Below are 20,053 nucleotides of genomic sequence, written 5' to 3' on the forward strand. Positions count from 1 at the left end.
GTAAGATGATCGTGCTATAGTCAGTCAGACACTCTAGTCACATTCCTGGGTTTATAGTTAGATGATTGTGCTATAATCAGTCAGATACTCTAGTCACATTCCTGGGTTTATAGTAAGGCAATTGTGCTATAATCAGTCAGATACTCTAGTCACATTCCTGGGTTTATAGTAAGGCAATTGTGCTATAATCAGTCAGATACTCTAGTCACATTCCTGGGTTTATAGTAAGGCAATTGTGCTATAATCAATCAGACATGCTAGCCACATTCCTGGGTTTATAGTAAGGCAATTGTGCTATAATCAGTCAGACACACTAGTCACATTCCTGGGTTATAGTAAGGCAATCGTGCTATAATCAACCACACACCCTAATCTTCCATGTATAGTTTATCGTTTAAAGATTGTTAGTACATACTCTACGCAAAATTTAATTACCAAAACTTCTGGACCAGCGAAATGATAATTTATAGTATTTTTTAGTACGTGTTATGTGTAATTTAGTAATGTTTGCGTACACATGACATAATACACCAGCGTGAATGCGATTTGCGCAATCTGCATGAATATTGAACGTAAACATGTGTTCGAATAATTTCCTGTGCAAATATCATTTGGTGCTAAATACACGTTTGATCTATATAGTTTTGTGTAACTGCAGCTTATGACATTATGACTTTCGATTGAGAGTGTAAATTAAAATCCAGGGACCCGACTGACGCCTCTGGCGAGTTCCAGACACTTATTTACACCGCAATTCTATTTAATATCCACGTTTATATTTTATCGCGTTAATATCCGCCGCATTAATATCGTCCCTTTTGAAATTAATATTGAATATTGTTTTCCATAATGGTACGAGTATTCAAATTAATTAGTAACTTTTAAACAGCGAACAATGTTTTTCTCGTGACACGTAAGGAAATATTTTCTTTGCGATTGAACGTTTCAAAATTTCGATGACGTCTGTGGACGTTGATTCGTCCCGGTCAAGCCACGATTCCGGAAACGATTACCGTTGCGGAGTCACGTCGCTTCTAAAGAGAAGAAGAACCGTGAAACGAGCAACGAGCCGGGTAGCTGGTGGTACAAGGGGCCAGGACACGTTCTTGTCAGCTCGTTTTTTCAGGACAAAAGAACTCGTGATTTGTGAAGCGCGCGTCCTGTGTGTGTGTGTGTTTTTTTTTCTTCATTCATCGCGAGGAATTTTCTGGACCGCGGAGGGAATTGTAATTCAGAGTTACGCGTATTATGCTGAAGAGCAGAATGGTTGGTTAATTAACACGATAACAATGGGAACTATGGTCTTTTGGTACTTTGGAGCCACGTCATTGTTTTCGTAGTCGTTTCTATCGTTTGTTTCGCAAGTCGAAGAAACCTGACGCGAAAGAATTTTAAGTTTATCGTTTGTCTATTATTTCCACTTTTTTTTCGATTTGTTTAAAGGGCTCGTTGCGTTTGTAATAAATAAAGGCGTCCAACCACAGAACATGTCGAACATTTTTTGTTCATTTAGCTCGTTCCCGCGGACACGGTCCTCCAGACACTTACCACGTTACATCTTAATTAAGAGCACTGAAGACGAGCTGAATGAGCAGTGTTCCAATTATTATTCTAATTATTCCTCGATGTGGAATGAAAGAGTGTGAAGAGCCCTTCTAACCTTTCGCGAGCATTTTTTTGCCTCTGCTTTCATACGTGACTGTTCGTCGACAGCAAATAGGATGTTCCGAGCTACGGTTGCGAGCAGCTCTAGCCTAGCCTCTGCGTATCTTCATTTCCTCGAGAGATCCGCGCGGAATTGGCTCTGCAAGGGCCAGATTGCTTTTGATATTCCACGAAGACGCGTACCCTCGATCTTTAAACCCTTAAACACACGAAAACGCATCTCGAGGCTCGTTTCACCAACAACGCGACGCTCAGCAATCCTTAAACAGACTTTCTGCGTCCATTTAATGCTCCCAAATGTATGCAACACGAGACAAATGAGAAATCAAAATCAAAATCAAAATTGTATTATTTAACCGTTCGATTAAACAAACGTTTTATCGGGTATTTATTGTTCGAATAAAATTTCGCCCGTGGACCGAGATACGCTCGATAAGGGGATTCACATTATTCGGTTCCATCGGGCAAACATGGAGAAATTTCATTTTTTATCTACCTCGATCATCGCGAGTATAATTTTTTTCTTTTCGGATGGATTAAATAGGTTTTCGAATGATATACAGGAAGCAGGAGTTAAAAACATAAATTTAGTCGTCGAAGCAAAGCAGTTGGCGGCGATGGACCGCGTTAAAAGCGCAATGGCGTCGAGCTCTGGAGGCTATCATCGCGCGACGTATATATACGTCGAAAGGATTAACAGTTCCAGCGGAGACTCAGCAGCTAACCAACTGCCGGACAAGTGAATCGATCGAGTCGCCGGGAGTCTTCCGAATGCGGCGGATAAGAAAGTTACGGAGTGAAATTGAGGGTGAACAAGGGCGAGCGATCCGAACGGAAAGAATCCTCAAAGAGGAGGACACCGGGCAAGGATGAGGAAACGAGCGGATAAAGGAAGCGGACGGTACGGCGGGCGTACGTACGGACAAAAAGCCGATTAAACAAAAACGGTTAAATTGGAACGTCGGGAGGAATAATTGGAGTGCCCCGGCGAGCGATTTCTCTTTCAGGACTAGACGATAAAACTCTGTCGCCTGTGGGGCATCCCGGGCGCTATTACTGGACGTATCGAAGAATGGATTGGCCTATTGGAAAAGAATTACAGCCAGTGGATTCCGCGCGAACCCATTCGCAGTCGGAGAGTCGCAATCGGCCCAGGGACTCGTGGAAAGGGTTGGTCACGTTTCCCCGGTTATTGGAAACGTCTTCTGGAATTCTTCCCGGTCTAGTTTCGGTTTTCACCGACGCTATAACTTACCTACCCTATTCAGGGACATCGATCGATACCAATTTCTCTCTTTGAGCCAGCGGAGATTCAAAGAACGATCGCGGGATGTAAGGATACAACAATCGAACGTTAGAGAGGGAGGAACTTGCTAATTGTTAGCAATAGACTCGCATTGCAGAAGAAAATTAGAGAAATGTTCAAAGCATGGAGCTTTTTTCCCCATCGTTATTGGAAGCGTCTTTTGGAAGTCTTTGCAGTCTAAGTTCTGGTTTTCTGCGACGCTATAACTTACCTATCTATTGAGAGATATTGATCGATACCAATGCAATGCGAAATCATTATGAATTTATATTTTATTCGAATTATATTCGTCACTATTTCGAATACTTGAGTATTCGAATGCTACTCGAGTACTCAAATACCGAAGTATTTCAATTCTATACACCGAATACTTGAATTATCGAAGTATTCAAATAGTATTCATAGAATATTCGAATACTCGATAATTCAAGATAATCTGGCCAAAGCAAACTGAAAGGCCACCTCTCGGAGCCAGGAATGAGATCTGTCGAAAGTCTGCACGAAGTGTGAGTGTATCTTTATAAAAGATTAGTTATTCAGAAATTGATGTGTTTGAAGACATACGAACATGATTATATTCGATTATCTTTTGGTTCCTCCTGGGGAAACTTACGTTTGGTAATTTAGTGTCTAAGAAGAGCTACTGCAATAGAATATTAACGCGTTTCGTTTGCATAACTGAAGCTCGACGATAGCTCGGATAATAGTAGGCCAGAAGAAGTTGAGTAAATTTCGTTCCACTTACTCCCACGGGACCCGGAGAATTGTCTGGGATAATTGCACGCGTGATATACACGACACAGGTAGATGCATAAATCGTCGACGACTCGACGGCACCTGTAACGGCGGGCAATTTAATTTCACTTGGCGGAATCTTTCCGCTAGCAGTCGGTCGGAATATTCCGCGGAAGTAAAGAATCCCGCGCTATGAAATTTCAATTGCGAAGATTTCCCACGAGCTGCTACTCCAGGACGATATTTCCCCTAAGTTAGGTGTCCTGTGTTTAAAGGCGAGAAACGCGTCGGGTGACTTTTATCGCGCGAAGTGCTCCGCGATATAAACGGTCGATGATTAATGCAACCTGGAGACGCATCTAAAGCGGTATCTTTCGCAGATGGCGAACGAGGATCTAAAGAGCTGGGTGCTTCAATCGTCGAAAATAAGAAGGCGATAAATATCTATACCGAATAGCACTTTTCAACGAGAACTCCTTCGTCATAAATATTCCTTGCGCGAGAATCGCCGTAGTAACGAGTATCAGCAATTTTTCCGAGCTTCGCCCGCCACCGGGAATTGAGTTCTCGAGCGACTTCGAGTTCCCCCCGATGGAGAAGTCTGTATCGCTTGTGTTCTGCTCAGAGGAATAGGTATCATCAATTTTTTAGCGATATATTTGAGACTCGAGAGAGGCAAAGCTCGACGAGCTAAATAAGACCCTTGAATGCTGCGCAGGAAGTAAATTTATTTATTGTGCAAGTAATGGTGAGGAGTTTAGGTCGAATAGATGGAAGCTTTTATAAAGTGGATCTTCCCTCTGTAGAGAACAGCGTTTTTAGAGGGGATTTGCTATAGAGGAAGAGCTCTAATATATTATAGGAGATTCTCAATAGAGAAGAGCTCTAAAACACGAAAGCTCTAGTTATGGTGTTTCCCAATAGAGAATGGAGGTAATAGAGGGGTTTCTCAATAGTAAAATTTTCCAATAGAGGGGTTTCTCAATAGTAAAATTTCCCAATAGAGGGGTTTCTCAACAGTAAAGTGCCCCAATAGAGGGGTTTCACAACAGCAAAATTTCCCAATAGAGGGGTTTATCAACAGTACAATTTTCCAATAGAGGGGTTCCTCAACATCACAATTTCCCAATAGAGGGGTTTCTCAACAGTAAAGTTTCCCAATAGAGGGGTTTCTCAGCAGCAAAATTTCCCAATAGAGGGGTTTCTCAACAGTAAAGTTTCCCAATAGAGGGGTTTCTCAACATCATAATACCCCAATAGAGGAGTGTCTCAATAGTAAAGTTTCCCAATAGAGGGGTTCATCAACAGTAAAATTTCCTAATAGAGGGGTTTATCAACAACAAAATTTGAACCATTGCGAGGCAAAGTGAATACACGGTACCAGTTGAGTTGCGAAATTGTCGAGCCAAACATTTGCAGAGTATTTTCTCCGAACATTAGCTTTTTCGCTAGCAAAAGGGGGATACGGTAATCGGGGAAAAAGCGACGCTTTTGGGAGTGTTGAATATCGAATAATGCGCAACAGATGTGCCAAAAACGTCTGCTGGCTATTCGATAGGGCGTATCAGGTTGGCCCGTAGCGAACATCGACCTTAATAAGCGTTTGTTCGCATACATGCATTAGATTGGAGTGTGTAACGTGAAATTGGATTCTGATAATCCACTTTCCACGCCAGGCGATTGAATTGTGGCCTGTTTCGTGTTTCTTGTGCATTGACTATTCGCATTAAACGATTTCTACCGCAGTGGATACACCGTGCGTCAGGAAAGCTTGTGTCTTGCTAACTATACACGTTATGATTCAGTATAAATCACTGGTATAATACTTTGCTGAGTAATACTTTTTGGAGTGGTCAAAACTCGCGGTAGTTTCAATTTTTTGAACTTTTCAGAGCATTTTGAATTCTCGACCAAAAGCATTTTCACTTTTTTTTACTTGTTTTTCCGTTTCCCAATGGAATCTCGAATTTCCTCCTTTAACGATCCAATAATATTTCGTTTCCCGTGAATAAATTTCGACGGTAAAATGAAAATGAACGTTTTTCGTGCGCTATAATACCGCTGGTACTCGCGAGAGCAGAAACGTACCGCGGTGCGGCTCGTCAGCCATAAATATTAATGCAGGCTTTGAATTATGCTGTAGCATTCGCGCTTTCTAACTGACAGCCAATCGTGCTTCACGACCGTGTATTTTGCTCGCCGTGTTTACCCAGTAGTCTCTTGTTGTTCTTCTGTACGGAATACATTTGTAAATCTAGAATTAATTACGATTCATGGCTGACTCCGCGGCTCCGTGAAATTGGAGCTCCGTACGGTGAATAGATCATGTTTCGTCTCGTTGGAAGTATCTATTCTGGAAATTAGTATTGTCACCGAAGCACACAAGCCCTTCTAATCTGACTAACTTTGCATTTGTTTCAATAATACATTATCTCCTCGCTATTTTATCTCGACTTCGACGAACACGGATAATCTCTAATTATTAATACAGTTCTATTCAGAAATATTCACGTAACCCATCAAGAAACAGATTATGCATTCTAAATTCGTTCAAACTTTATTTACTAATACACGAATTTCAATATCTGACGTGTTCGTTGAATTTTGCACTAACGGGCGACCGGAATTATATCGCAACGTTTTAAACGAACAGGGATATTGAAAGACATTTTATTAAAAGTTCAATCCAGTGTATATAATAAATGTTCGAGATGAACTTTTCGAAAACGCAGCGCGCGTCGATCGATATTTTCGGAATGTTAATAAATTTTTGGCGCACGTTGTATGATTTTCACATCGGTGAATTTTTTCCCTCTTTTTTTTATATTTTTTATCCACCGTCGAATAACAAATAGGGATATTAAATAAAGTTTCATACCAGATGAGTAAATTAAAATCGAGTTTCAATTTTAATGAAAAGCGTGCACGCCTCTGATCGCTTTTAGCAGCGAAAAATTTATACAAAGCGATTTAAATCACGTTTTTCGATCCTGATTGCTCGGGAATAACGAAAATATATTTAAACTTCGCTCTTGTATAAATATATTAAAAGTCCCGGCGTTGTTTCAGTCACGTGTGCAAGAAACGAGTTTTAATTTTACAACAAACAATTTTCACTGATACTCTATTACTTTTATGTAAAGAAAAACGAAGAGTTTAATTAATTTTAAAGTATGGAGCATCGTTGATTATTATTACTCGAACTTACCAGCATCTTCCACAATGATAAAACGGTTTTAATTTGTACAAAGTTTCAAAACTTTTTACAGATTAATTTTATATATTTTCTAGGAAATCTTTATAAAGTAAGGTACCACGGATGGATTAACAAACTCGGGATATAAACTTTTATCCGATTTTAAACGAGAAATTAATTTAAATGGTCGAAGTATTTTAATATTAGTCTTTTTACATTTATAAAATAATATTGGGCTTACGTTGTTATTTTTTTTAGAATTTTATTGTTTAATTATGTTACAAAGTAACTCTGCCCACGTTAAATTAAAAATTTGTTTTAAAAATTAAAAATGTGGTTAATCTTTCATTTCATTTTTAAACGACTATATCCACAATTTGGAAGACTACCCAACATCCACACAAGCGCTGTTAAAGGGAACACGAAAATAAGGGTTGAAACGACTCGGAGGGAAATTTAAATCAGTTCTCGCGAAATATAAATATATAACGTGTTCTGAAAGTTGGAATATTATTTAATACTTTTCGTTTACTTTTGTCGGTAATGTCTTCCAGCGCTATCCACGGCTCGGAATGCTAAAAGCAGAGTTTGGACGACGCCGGATGTCTGATCGATTTACACGCTTCGGTGACGTTTCTCCCCTGCTGAATTCGAAACTGGAAATTCGTTTTTCGTTACATTGTGGCTGTGCTCGTTCCGCGTGACAGGATTGCTGCATACAAAATGAAACCCTCCGCAAAGTAAACTGACACCCCGGTTACACGAATCAGCCGCCATCATAGTTTAAATACATATGGGGCGTGTGTTCGCGTCTGGACTGTGAAACGTCTTTAAATTTGCATCTGGGGAAGTTATCTTTACTCTATCGAGGGAAACCTCTCAATTAGTGCCTTTAGAAATGTATTAAAAATTATTTAAATGATCATTCAGAGTCCTATTGATGCAATAAACGAGGCACTACTGTTCGACAAAGAAATCTTTCTTTCCAAATGTTTCGAACATTTCTGTGGATTATTGGAGCTGCCAGAAAAATCATGATGCATCCTGTGTATCGAGAACAAAATTTGAATATAGATCGAGCGCAAATTGTAGCTTAGCTCCCGCGATTCTTACGTCCTATTCGGAATTTCGATGGAGTTCATTGCCAAATGCACTGTCTGCACTTTATCTCGTTTCTTCGAACCTTTCCGTCACGCGAAGCGTAATTCTCTTTATGCCTGCACGTCGAAGGAAAGAACACGCGGACGGGAAGGGGTGGAGCTCGAATGAAAACGTAAAACGAAACATCAAAGGCCAGGTTCCGTTGCCACTCGAGGAGAAATGCATCCAGAATCGCTGGGTGGCACGACAAAGAGGGATGCAGATCGTGTTGTCTTTGTGCACGCATGCCAAAGAGTGATTGATCGGGGAAATATTTGCATGAGAAACATACAGTCGGGGAAGTCATGTGATCGTTTCGAATAGAGTGGAAGATATCGAGGAAATAGCTCTTTTCGATGGGAACGGGATGAATTGGTTTCGACTGCTATAGTGAGAGCTAATAAACACAGGATCTCTCAGCAGCTGCTATAAAGATAGCAAAATTTAATAATATCGAGATATTCAGTGTTAGAGATACTCTCGGTCTCAGAGGAAGGATAACACCTGGTCACTTCAGAAAGAAAACATCTTCTCAGATCAAAGGAAGAATACTCTCAGTTCTGAGAGAACCTGCTCACACTCAAATAGGAAGTGTAGGATCTTTTCAGTCTATAAAAAGAATAGACAGGATCCTCTTTCAACAGTTGGTGATAACAAAGTTCCATCATGATATACTAAATAACATCAATTATGGACCTCCAAATGTCAACAATAACTCTTGGAGTGTGAAGTTCCAGAGATTCAGCAGAGCAGGCCCCCATCGCCATAACTGTTGATAACTGTTGACTGGGAATTACCAATCTATTAATAATAATAAACGAGAAAGGACTCTGACAATGAGCTCTCCAGCCCTCCAGTCCCCATCTCGATCGTTCATCAAGACAATTATGGTTCTCCACAAAGAACGGATCCTTTTTGGAGCTCCAAAGACCGAATTGCTCGATGGGAGAACAATCGGTGTCGTTTCCGTGCGATACGTGTCAGAAAATTTACGCAGAATGAAATGATCGGACGATCGAACGCATACGGCGTACAGTTAATGCAACACGGCCAATATTTGACAACAGTAGAAGCAATTCCTCCAGTTCCGTTCATTAACGCGAATCGATCGCTGGTTGGCTCGTCGTGTTCCGCGCAGATTCTATCCGCCGATGACAGTTCTGGGTAATTCATCATCGAGCAAACAAAGCCTCGAAGAGCTACGGTCTGACAGAAGGTTTCGTGGCTAGCACGAACCGCTCGATCGAATTCGATTAATTAGCACCGCCGTCGGGCATGTAACAAGGTGAAACTAGGGTTCGTGGAGCGCGTACTAGGCCGCCATGTCGGCGCTTTTATTCCAGAAACGGAAAGTTCCTGGCTCGTGTGTGACGTGACCATCCGCCGTAACACGTCCCTCTTTCTTCCAGGATTGAAGTTGGCCCCGATACGAAACTTTCCGATCTACCCAGACCCGGGAAAATCTGTTTACGAACTTTTAATTGCCACGTTCGTTTCGTTCGTGGGCCTCCAGTACATTGGTGTCGTTAAGTGTTGATAGGTAAACGTGTCCACGTTTAATCATTTGATTCAGATTTATCATCTAGCTGAGTGTACTTTAGACACTGCATCATTTGTTGCTGAGATGAACAATGTATATGTTAGAGGATGTTGATAGTAGGTTGAGGATGATGATGAAGTATGTTGAGTGCAACTGTTGAGTTAAAGAATGCGTATGTTAGAGGATGTTGACAGTAGGATGAGGAGGATGAATTTGCTAGCTACTCGAGCCTCTCCTACACTGAAACAGCAGTCAGTTGAATTATGTTAATAGAGTCGCTTTAATCCACAACACCGTAAATATTTTATCAATCTGAAAACACTCTGTATATTCAGTCTACAGACAAGGGAACACGTCTAGCCTCTCTAAACACGAATTGCAGTCGACGGTTTAAAGAGTCAGGTCCATTGTTCTTTACGACACAACAGCTTCGCGTGAAAATGGCGTCCCCCCTTGCACGTAGTAACCTCTTTGCAGACACACCAGATCCCGTACCAGCGTATCTTCCAGGGTAAGACCGGAATCGCGTGGCGTTAATGAGATTTGCTATTAAACTGCACACCCATCCCGTTCCCGGATCGTAAATGCGCGCTCCCGTTTCACCCTCCTCTATCCCAGGTCCACGTCGTCTGATTTTTTCTCCTCTCTCCACGCGTGCTCGGACCTCTTTCTCGCCCCCCTCGGCGGGGGACGAAATTTTCCTGTCCGGGGGATAGAGGAAGCAGAGTGAAAAGAGTGCTCTCTGTGGGAATTGGAGCACGACATTCGCGAACGAATGTGCTTTCTCACGGGAATACCGGCGCGAAAGCTGTGTGTTGTGGTCTTTACCTAAAGTGCGAGTCTGCCATACATCATTGCCGATGCAACTCCCCTGTACAAGGAAGAAATTGTCCTGGTAGACATCCGCGACCAGACCACGATCAATCGACGCCTCGTTTTGCTTCCATCCCTCTCTGAATACAACGTATCGTTTCAGTTTCTTCTTTTTATTCAGCAAGATTGGTGAAGGGCATACATTTCTTTTTTCATTTTTACGAACATGGTTCTATCTTCCAGCCACAAAATCGAAATTCGCTTGAAAGCGGGCTGGGTAGCGATATACACCTCGAACTGGGAATAATGAGGTTCAGTCACTTGAATCCGGGGTGAAAGCTGTCACTTGAAAGCGGGCATTACTGTAGTATACTCTTTTAATGTTACACAACTATCTTTTCCTCAACACAAGGGTTACTTGGACTATATGAACGTAAACATTGATGGGGATGGTTTAGTTGCTTGAATGCGGGGTGAAAGTTGTCACTTGAAAGAGGGCATTACTGTAGTATACTCTTTTAATGTTACACAACTATCTTTTCCTCAACACAAGGGTTACTTGGACTATATGAACATAAACATTGATGGGGATGGTTTAGTTGCTTGAATGCGGGGTAAAAGCTGTTACTTGAAAGCGGGCATTACTGTAGTATACTCTTTTAATGTTACACAACTATCTTTTCCTCAACACAAGGGTTACTTGGACTATATGAACATAAACATTGATGGGGATGGTTTAGTTGCTTGAATGCGGGGTGAAAGTTGTCACTTGAAAGAGGGCATTACTGTAGTATACTCTTTTAATGTTACACAACTATCTTTTCCTCAACACAAGGGTTACTTGGACTATATGAACATAAACATTGATGGGGATGGTTTAGTTGCTTGAATGCGGGGTAAAGATTGTCACTTGAAAGAGGGCATTACTGTAGTATCCTCTTTTAATGTCACACAACCATCTTTTCCTCAACACAAGGGTTACTCGAACTATATAAACATGAACATTCATGAAGATGATTCAGTCACTTGAATGCGGGGTAAAGATGGTCACTTGAAAGCGGGCATAATTGTCGTATCCACTCTTAATATCACCCTGAATCCCACACGCCTTTTAAAGTACGAAATCTGTAGGATTGTGAGTGGGATGTCGACGAGAGTGCATTGTGTCGCGAATTAAAATTTAATAATTTGTTGTGCGAACGAGTCGTTTCACTGTCGATGAAATATCACGCTGAGGCCGCTTAATCAGAATCGTGCATCAATTTCACTCGAAGTGGCGGTCCTCTGTTTCAGCGCCATTCATTCAGCATCGTGAAAGGACATGGCGCAGAGAAGAGGACGCGGGATGAAGCCTCGTCGATCCTCGAGCCATTCAAGCCTCGAGACAAAGATTATTGTTAAGCGATACGGGGATCCGGTTATGCTTTGACGCTTTCCAATCTCTATCCTCGCAACCGGGCATGTTCATTCGGACAAAAAATGGGCGCTCATCGTCGATGACGAACGTCTATAATCGTGATCAAAGCAGCTTGGGGGAGTATTCCGTTGTAATTGGGATTCGAGATATCGTTGATGGCAGAAGTAACCATAACAGAATTGACGAGGCACGGTAGTGAAATGTTTACTAATTCGAATTGTTACCTCTCCAGCTTCCTGCTAGTCTGTTAATAGCGGGATGATGATCGTACCGACAATTTCCGAGGTATGGTAGCGAGATTCTAATATAATTTTGCATAATCTCGCGACGAGTAAAGTAATTGAACGTGGCAATTTAAGTTTTGCAATTTATCAGAAGCATTTCTGAGTAGACTAACGAAAGATAATGCAGGCGGATAATCAAAGTTTCATGCAAATTACCGGTTCGAGAGTATCGATATATTGACGGGTACCGGAGGTGCCTGAGAAACCAGAATGTTAGGGGATTTGATGGTAACAAGCTAAATAGAGATTATGGATAATTAGGTGACTTTCTGATAAGATTCGTTATACGAACGGAAATCGGGGAAATGGGATAAAGTCGCGATCGCTCGGGGTCGATACTATCGTTTCACGAGTCGATACTCGAAGTGCGAAAATTTGTTTCGAATGAAATTTGAAAAATTTATCGAATGCAATCACATAATATCTCGGTGATGTATCTGTTCATCGTTTTGTCAATTGGAATTATTGAAACGAAGTGGTTCGTTGAAAAAAACAATATATTTTGAATGTATAGAGGTAAAAGTTATTTTTTGATTGAAAAATTGATGCGATATTGTACTGGAGATAAAAATAAAAATAATTTCATTATAACAGTAAATATACGATATTGACAATTAAATAATTGCATAATAGTAGTTAATAATAATAGCCAGGATGTGAGGGTGGTAAAATTTTATTCGTTCAATAGATTCTACTGTTTTAGAAACGTAGCCACCTTTCACCGTTTAATTGTTCATGGGTCATTTTCACGCGAAGGTAAAATAATTTTGTTACAATTGTGAATATATTGAGAAACGATAAATGACAAAATAAATAGACCACGGTAATTGAAATACGCGATACGAGGGACTCAATTAATTTGTAAATATAAATTGCACGTTATTCGTTTAATAATTATTTATGTAATTTATAGAAAATATCATTTTCGATGACGTATTATATACTTTGCAATTTATGAATTATCACGAAAGCAATGAAATACAAAGATGCAAAAGAAAAAATCTAACTAGCGTGCTCTTATATTATAAAGATTTACTTCGTGTAAGGGATGAAACCACCCTTATTTATTATTCTCTATACCACCCTTATTATTTGTCTCAGTAACAATGCTACATTCGTCTTATATCACAAGTAAATTATGAAAATTATTTAAAGTCATATAAGTGAATAAACATTGAGAATTGTTGCTGCAAACGAATATATTTTGAGAGCTTCTATTCATAGGAACAACTTTTATTGGAAACTATTTTAAAAATAATGCATGCATCAAAAGTTATAAGAAAATATCATATATGTCTGACCGTATACGGACCTGTTTCACTTGATTTCTCATAAATCTTTGTATATCTTTTAGCCTGTATATAATTTTGAAAATTACTTCCAACAAAAGATGCGCAGAATAGCAAGGACTTTCAAACTATACGAGTTTTTTTAAAGAAATTTATTATTTTTAATAAACAATTTCAATTTAGTTTCAATTTACTAAATATTCTTTCTGCGCAACATTTTAGCGATGAAAACTGTCAATCATTTTTTGCCCGTTTTGGTTCTTCTAAATTTTCATGCTCAATTTATCGAAAATAATTATTTTTTTTCATCCTACACACTTTTTCACTGAATTAATAAAACGCTCTTAGTATAACGTACTCGGTCCGCGTCACTAGTTGCAGGGTACTAAAGTCAGAAATGCACCTCTTGTGCTCTCGTTTTATTCATATCACTTTACGCGGTCACATCCCTAACCGCTCCTGTGTATTATTCACACGACGCAGGTGTCTGAAGGGTTTGCGAGCAGCTCTGCTCGCATAAGCGTTTCGTCAACTAAACCCATCTGTGCTTTGAAGCTTGTAATTGATAAATGGGCCGATTCTGACAATATTCACTGCCTTCGAAATTTTGACACGAAATCGTCTCGGACGAAAATTTTTCTAGAGAATCTGAAATAACAAATTGAACCTTCGACGCATAAAATTGAAATTATCGACCGTATCAAGCAAGGTTGTCCTCTATTCACTCGAATTTTCCAGCCAAAGAATTAGCCGGTCTGGTAACTAAGAGGCTCAATTAATAATTTTTGCATACATATATCGGCGCACCAGCTTCCGCGCGAGCTTAATCCGTTTTATATCGAATCGCTAAAACTCGTCTCAGCAGGATCTCAAAAGCGGATTAACGTGGAGCGTCCTTTTCTGGATTAAACCAGGAACACTGTTCCCTTTCCCGGTCGTTGTATTTTTATTTTAACTCACGAAGATTTGTATCCGCTGCTATCGGTGCAGCGGCTGCTTTATTAAATCTCCGCGACAATTACCGCTCGGTTTGATTACATCGAGCTTGCTCAGCAAACGTTCCCTTTCTTCTCCGCATCCATGCAGAGTTAATTTTGTCGTAATCTTTATATTTTCCTAATTTTTAGCGTAACAATACCGAGATACCTGTTTTATCGACGTATTACTCTACTTTATCGAGAGATTGCTCTGTTTTATCAATAGATTGCTCTGTTTTATCGAGAGATTGCTCTGTTTTATCTACCGATCAGTCTGTTTTATCGATAGATTGCTTTCTTTTATTAACAGAGTGCTCGTAATCCCTCCTTCGCTCTGCTATACCGTAGAATATAGATAAAGAAGCTAGCCCAGGCTTTAAGTGCTTGGTGTCTGGTATTCGAGCGTTCCTAAAGGGGACGTATCAAACTCTGCAGAGGTCTAGGGGTTCCCCAGGTCCTGTCGAGGTTTCTTCGAATCGATCCACCCCATGTCGTGTCTTCGAAAGGCATCGTACTCGCAAGAATTAATTTATCGCTCCGTCCGAGCACGCACGCGGCTAGAAGCGGACTCCCGCACCGTCTGCGCGCCTCGTTATTTATCCTCTTCGAACTCCATGAATTTATCGAATCCCCTGCCAGCCTAAAACGTGCCAGGAATTTTTGGTCCGTACTATTTACCTCTCCTTTGTTTCGTCGATGTTCGAGTCGGTGAGTTTTTAGAAAGGGCGAGGTAAGGTTATGTATCATTTGTCATGATCGATAAGACAATCGTTACTTATCTTTTCTGTTGGTTTTCATTTATTTAAAATAAATAGAGTTATTCTTGATCAACATTGCTGATCGAACTTGGTGCTCAGATGTGCTTCGATGGCCGTTAATTAGAAACAAGATTCGGCGAGATATTTCGTAAGTTCGCGATAGAATATTATCAGCTTATAAATATTTATCTCGCTCGGTGTTATGTAAGCCGCGGATCGGATTTACGCGTTTCGGCGGAATATCGCGTGTACAGGGATAATTCCCTCGCTGTCCGAAATACCTTGGCGTCGAATTTACCCGAAACCACTTCGCGTTTACAACTATTCGCGATCTACGCGGAACGCGCCCGAAAAATATTTGAAATGCCCCGAAAACGCGGTCACGATTACGATCCGTTGGCGCAACGAAACGTTTGCCCTTGATTGTTCCAGTTTTCGAGTCGATTTTTAAGGTTTTACGAACAGTCGAAAATCGAGATTCACGCCTCCAGATGGAAGTTCGTTAAACGTCTATCCATTCGCCGGAAATTGATAGAGTCTTGCCGATGATTGCCACCCTTAATCGTCACCGTAGTTCCTCGAAGTCGATATCGAGCCACGGTGTCCAATTAACATTTAACTTCTACGAGGTGCAACTTCAGTGATCGATTTCACGAACGGAAGAGAAGATTCTTGATTTATGTATAGCTCGAATTTCGCAAGAATGGTCCTGGGAAGAATGCAGGCTTTATTCAACGTCTATCGACTAATGGTTCATTTAGACTTCTTTCTCAGACAGAGATCATTGAATATTTCAACGTTTAATCACTTCAAATACCGTATTTGTCATCTGGTACTCCGAGCAATTGATATCCCAATTTGTCAGAAGTATGGTAATACCTTAATGCTTCTCTCAAGATCCGTAATACCATCATCATTAATAAGATACTAGGAGAAGAAGCTATTTCGGTAGATGACCTTCTGGGGATTTAAGGAGTATGGTCCTGGAATGAATGCACGTGCTATAGCTTAGAATATCGATCCCTCTTTTTGCCTCGCGCGACTAAGTGAGACCTCCGATGGGTGTCATCTATCAGTTCGTGCTGAATTTTTGCTCCCTTTTTAAGATACATCTGCTAAAACAGCCGCAAGAAAGCAGAGTTAGGGTGATTTCCAATATATCATGGTGCCCCAGAGGATCATTCTTTTCCGTCTTACAGTTCCCAACTGTAGTTATCCACGTTATAGTAACTGGAAATTGCGGTTTCCGTGCAAACGTGTAGGCAAACGTATAATCGGTCATAAATTTTAACGCGTGTCCATAGTGGCCATTACTGTTTTAAACCTGGATGAACAAAGTTGATAATTGAAAAAGAGCACATTGTCAACAACGGCTGCGCACAGAGTTCGCCAACGATCGATAAAATAGAAAATTTTTTATTAAAAATAAACATAGTGCTGACGCGTTAATGAGCCACCTTCTCTAAATATAATTAATCGATTTCGCGGTGGCCGTTCCCATCCGAATCAACGGATAATTTTTAATAAAAATCAGTTTCTTCGAAAAGGTTAACGAAACGCATTGGATTCATTTTATTTAACATAATTTGAGATATTACGTTTTAAATTTAAAAAATTAAAATTCAGTTCTTTTTAAATCACGAGTAATACGTTTTAAATTTAATTTTTTAAATTTGTTCCTGTCAAGACCGAACAAAATGTCTAATTTCTTTTTAACGCCACGGGATTTCGTATGGAATTTTCATAAAATTCAGTTTGCTTCCCGAAAATGATTCGACTAATTTCAGGCGAAACTTGAAGAAATTTTTCCGCGAACGTTTCACCGAACTTTGGCCCAGCTTTCTCGACAAATTCAACAAATATTCTTAATTGCACAGTCTCAGGAACTTCAAAGACAAAGTTCCCGCAGAACGTGCGCCACAGTTTCCGAGAATCCTAATTCTCAGGTAGACACAATAGTCGCGTTCATAGCATTAATTTTATGAGCAAAGTTTCGTAATTTAACGCAAGAGATTGCGGAAAATATGATCGTATCGCGTATATATCCTGGCTATCCGGATCCGTAAAACGTGAGATTGCAACCCGCCGTGATTCATCTAAATAATTATAGCCGTTTGATTCAAGGCAAGGAATGATCGTCTCTCTCGTCCGTGCAACTCTTAATTCTTAAACGAATGGATCGATTTATGGCGCAAAAACAGTGTTAAAAATAGTTATTGGACCTAATTAGGTTACCAATATCTTGGAAACAAGTCAACGTATAATCTCCAGCTATAATTTTATCAATTACATAATATTTTTCTCAATTTTATTCACAATTTAGAGCCATACATTTTAATTTCTTTTTTGACATATATGATCATACCTGAAGTTGCAAATACATCGATCCAAACCTACGAATTCATTGTCGAAACATGAATGAACATACGTACGCCTACGTAAAAAACAGGGCCACGCGTGCAGGCGGTAAACAAAAGAAAAAATTCCGTACTTATGACGCGTGAAGAAATGCTGACTTTGCGTCTGTCGATCACTTCTGCTCCGCAGAACACGTCCCGGAGCGTGGACACTACAACCCCCCTAAAGAGGGATGTTCTCGACGCGCGGTTAAAGGGTACGTTTCCATCTACGCTCCAATCGTGCGTGCGTAAAGCTCCAGACTACGTTAGATTTATGTTCGTCTTGGGATTCTGATTAGCCTGGGGTGGCTTTGATTCGCTATTGAGACAGGTCTATGCTAGGCCTAGGTCAGATCCATGCCTGTTGTAGTCCTAATCAAGAGTATAGTATGCTATTTGAGCTCAGTTTTTGCCCCACTATTATTAAATTTGAGGAATAGGAATGTGAAGCACTTCAGTATATAGAGCACTACTAGTTGAGTGCTGCTATATAAAGTACTACTAGTTGAGTACTGCTATATAGAGTACTACTAGTTGAGTGCTGCTATATAAAGTACTACTAGTTGAGTGCTGCTATATAAAGTACTATTAGCTGAGTGCTGCTATATAAAGTACTATTAGTTGATTATTACTATATAAAGCACCACTAGTTGAGTACTACTACTTGAATACTACAGATATAAAGCATAGAACATGTGGGAGGGTTGTCAATGGAGTACTACTAGTCGAGTACCACAGATACAAGGCATAGAACACGTGGGAGGGCTGTCAATGGTCGCTGACAGACCCCCCACTGAAGCAGACTGGTACAAAAAAGTACTGTTCTTGGGCAGCCATTAGCAGTTAAGTAACAGGTAACATGGTGAATTCGTTCGAGCGTTTTAGCAAGTAGGATTCTGATGATCAAAGTTACCATGGGAAGGCCATTAGACTCCAGAAGCGGTACGTCGTATGATTAGGACGGGTAATGGTTGCTCTGTATGCGGAAGTAGCCTTTGGCGGAGGAACTGTTCTATATTCTCATATGGACCACTTAATAATAATGTGTAAGCCTTTCATTAAGCCGCGGTCGCTGCATGGTGCACCAACACTGCATCTCTGCGACTCGTGCGTTAAGCGCGAATGTCAAGAGGTATTATTAGCATACTAACAGTGGAGGAGATGGCGAGGCGACTTATAATGAGTCACGAAGAACGACTTATAACGAGACAATGATATACTCTCTTTCATAAATACGTGTTTGTTTAGTAAATGAGATCGTGATTACTAAATTTGCTAAGCGTTACGTTTATGACTGCTCGTGATAGATTTGTTAATAAACGTGTTTGAAATCGTGAATACGGGACGAACGAGATGTACAGGATCCGTTGAAATACAGAGACGCGCATTGGCAGGTATTGAAATTCATGGCGCGCGCGCGCGTTCGCATGCAAATTTCGATTCGAATAGCAAAACAATATTTAGCTCAACGATTGCAGTTATAATTACTGCGTCGGAGTTCAGGGTCCAACGATCCATCGTTTTCTTTTGTTCTTATTTTTTGGACGAAGCTAAATTCGAGGGAAATATTTTTCTATTTCCGTTTGACAGTCCAAAATTCAAAATATTTTATTTGCAAAACTTTATATTCGCTTGAACGCTTAATTTATTTTCTTGTTCAATTTTGATAGTAAAATTAAGTTCAGAGATGGTCGAAATTTATTTACAAAAGTTTACTTCCAAAGATTATCAAATTTTTGACGACACTTTTTTGCACTTTTATTTTCTGTAATTTCGAGAAGCGTTGAATATTTTTACTGTTCACTTTATATTCTGCGGGGTAAATATAAACGTGGTCCTTAATGAAATCGTTCCTCGATTCAGCCGATCGCCTTCGTTGTGTTATTTTAGTCAAAAGGTTGGACGAAGCGTCGGTGCATCTGTTCGTGATATATCAAGCTCGGAACAAAATGCGTCTGCGAATCTTCGCGGTATTTTTTGGCGGGAAGCCAGTGAATGCACGCGTTTGCGTTTCGTATCGAGACCGGGAGGCATTCTCGTTAACTCATTGAGACCATGTATCGAGACGAACTCGCGATCAAGGATTTCGAATACCAGGACTCGCGTCGATGATCCTGAAAAACGTCTTCCCTCTCATTTTAAACATTTAAACATGGATATAACAATAAAAAATAATGCACATCCTCAAGTGTGTATATTATTAAAATCGTACATTTTCGTATCTCTATACAAGAAGGGCAAGAATCAAATTTTGATAATTTATTATGATAATGTTTAAACAATTGTATTTTGCAGTATATCGTAACAAAACTATCGCCAAACGATTGGCGAGGTTTCCCCGATAAAAACGAGTACCAACACGACCATAGTCAGACCATTTTTGAGTACACGTGTGTTTCAAATTTTTCAAAATTCTCAGTTTTTTTTTTAAATTTTGAAGCAGTAGTTAGCTCGCATTTTCGATGAAAAATCAATATTGCAGACGTGTGTTTTGTCAGAGTGCCGATGAAAATCTCTGACGAACGAGGAATATT

The 20,053-nt window shown here is 40.1% G+C and overlaps 1 protein-coding gene across 1 annotated transcript in view; it reads left to right on the forward strand.

Moving 5' to 3' along the window:
• LOC122396466 (octopamine receptor beta-2R-like) overlaps positions 1 to 20,053 on the forward strand; it is a 166,867-nt gene that overhangs the window by 55,954 nt on the left and 90,860 nt on the right. The window lies entirely within an intron of this gene.

The sequence above is a fragment of the Colletes gigas genome, unplaced genomic scaffold (assembly GCF_013123115.1).
Source record: "Colletes gigas isolate AHSC1104 unplaced genomic scaffold, ASM1312311v1 Colletes_gigas_Sc00007, whole genome shotgun sequence".
NCBI classification, from domain to species: Eukaryota; Metazoa; Arthropoda; class Insecta; order Hymenoptera; family Colletidae; genus Colletes; species Colletes gigas.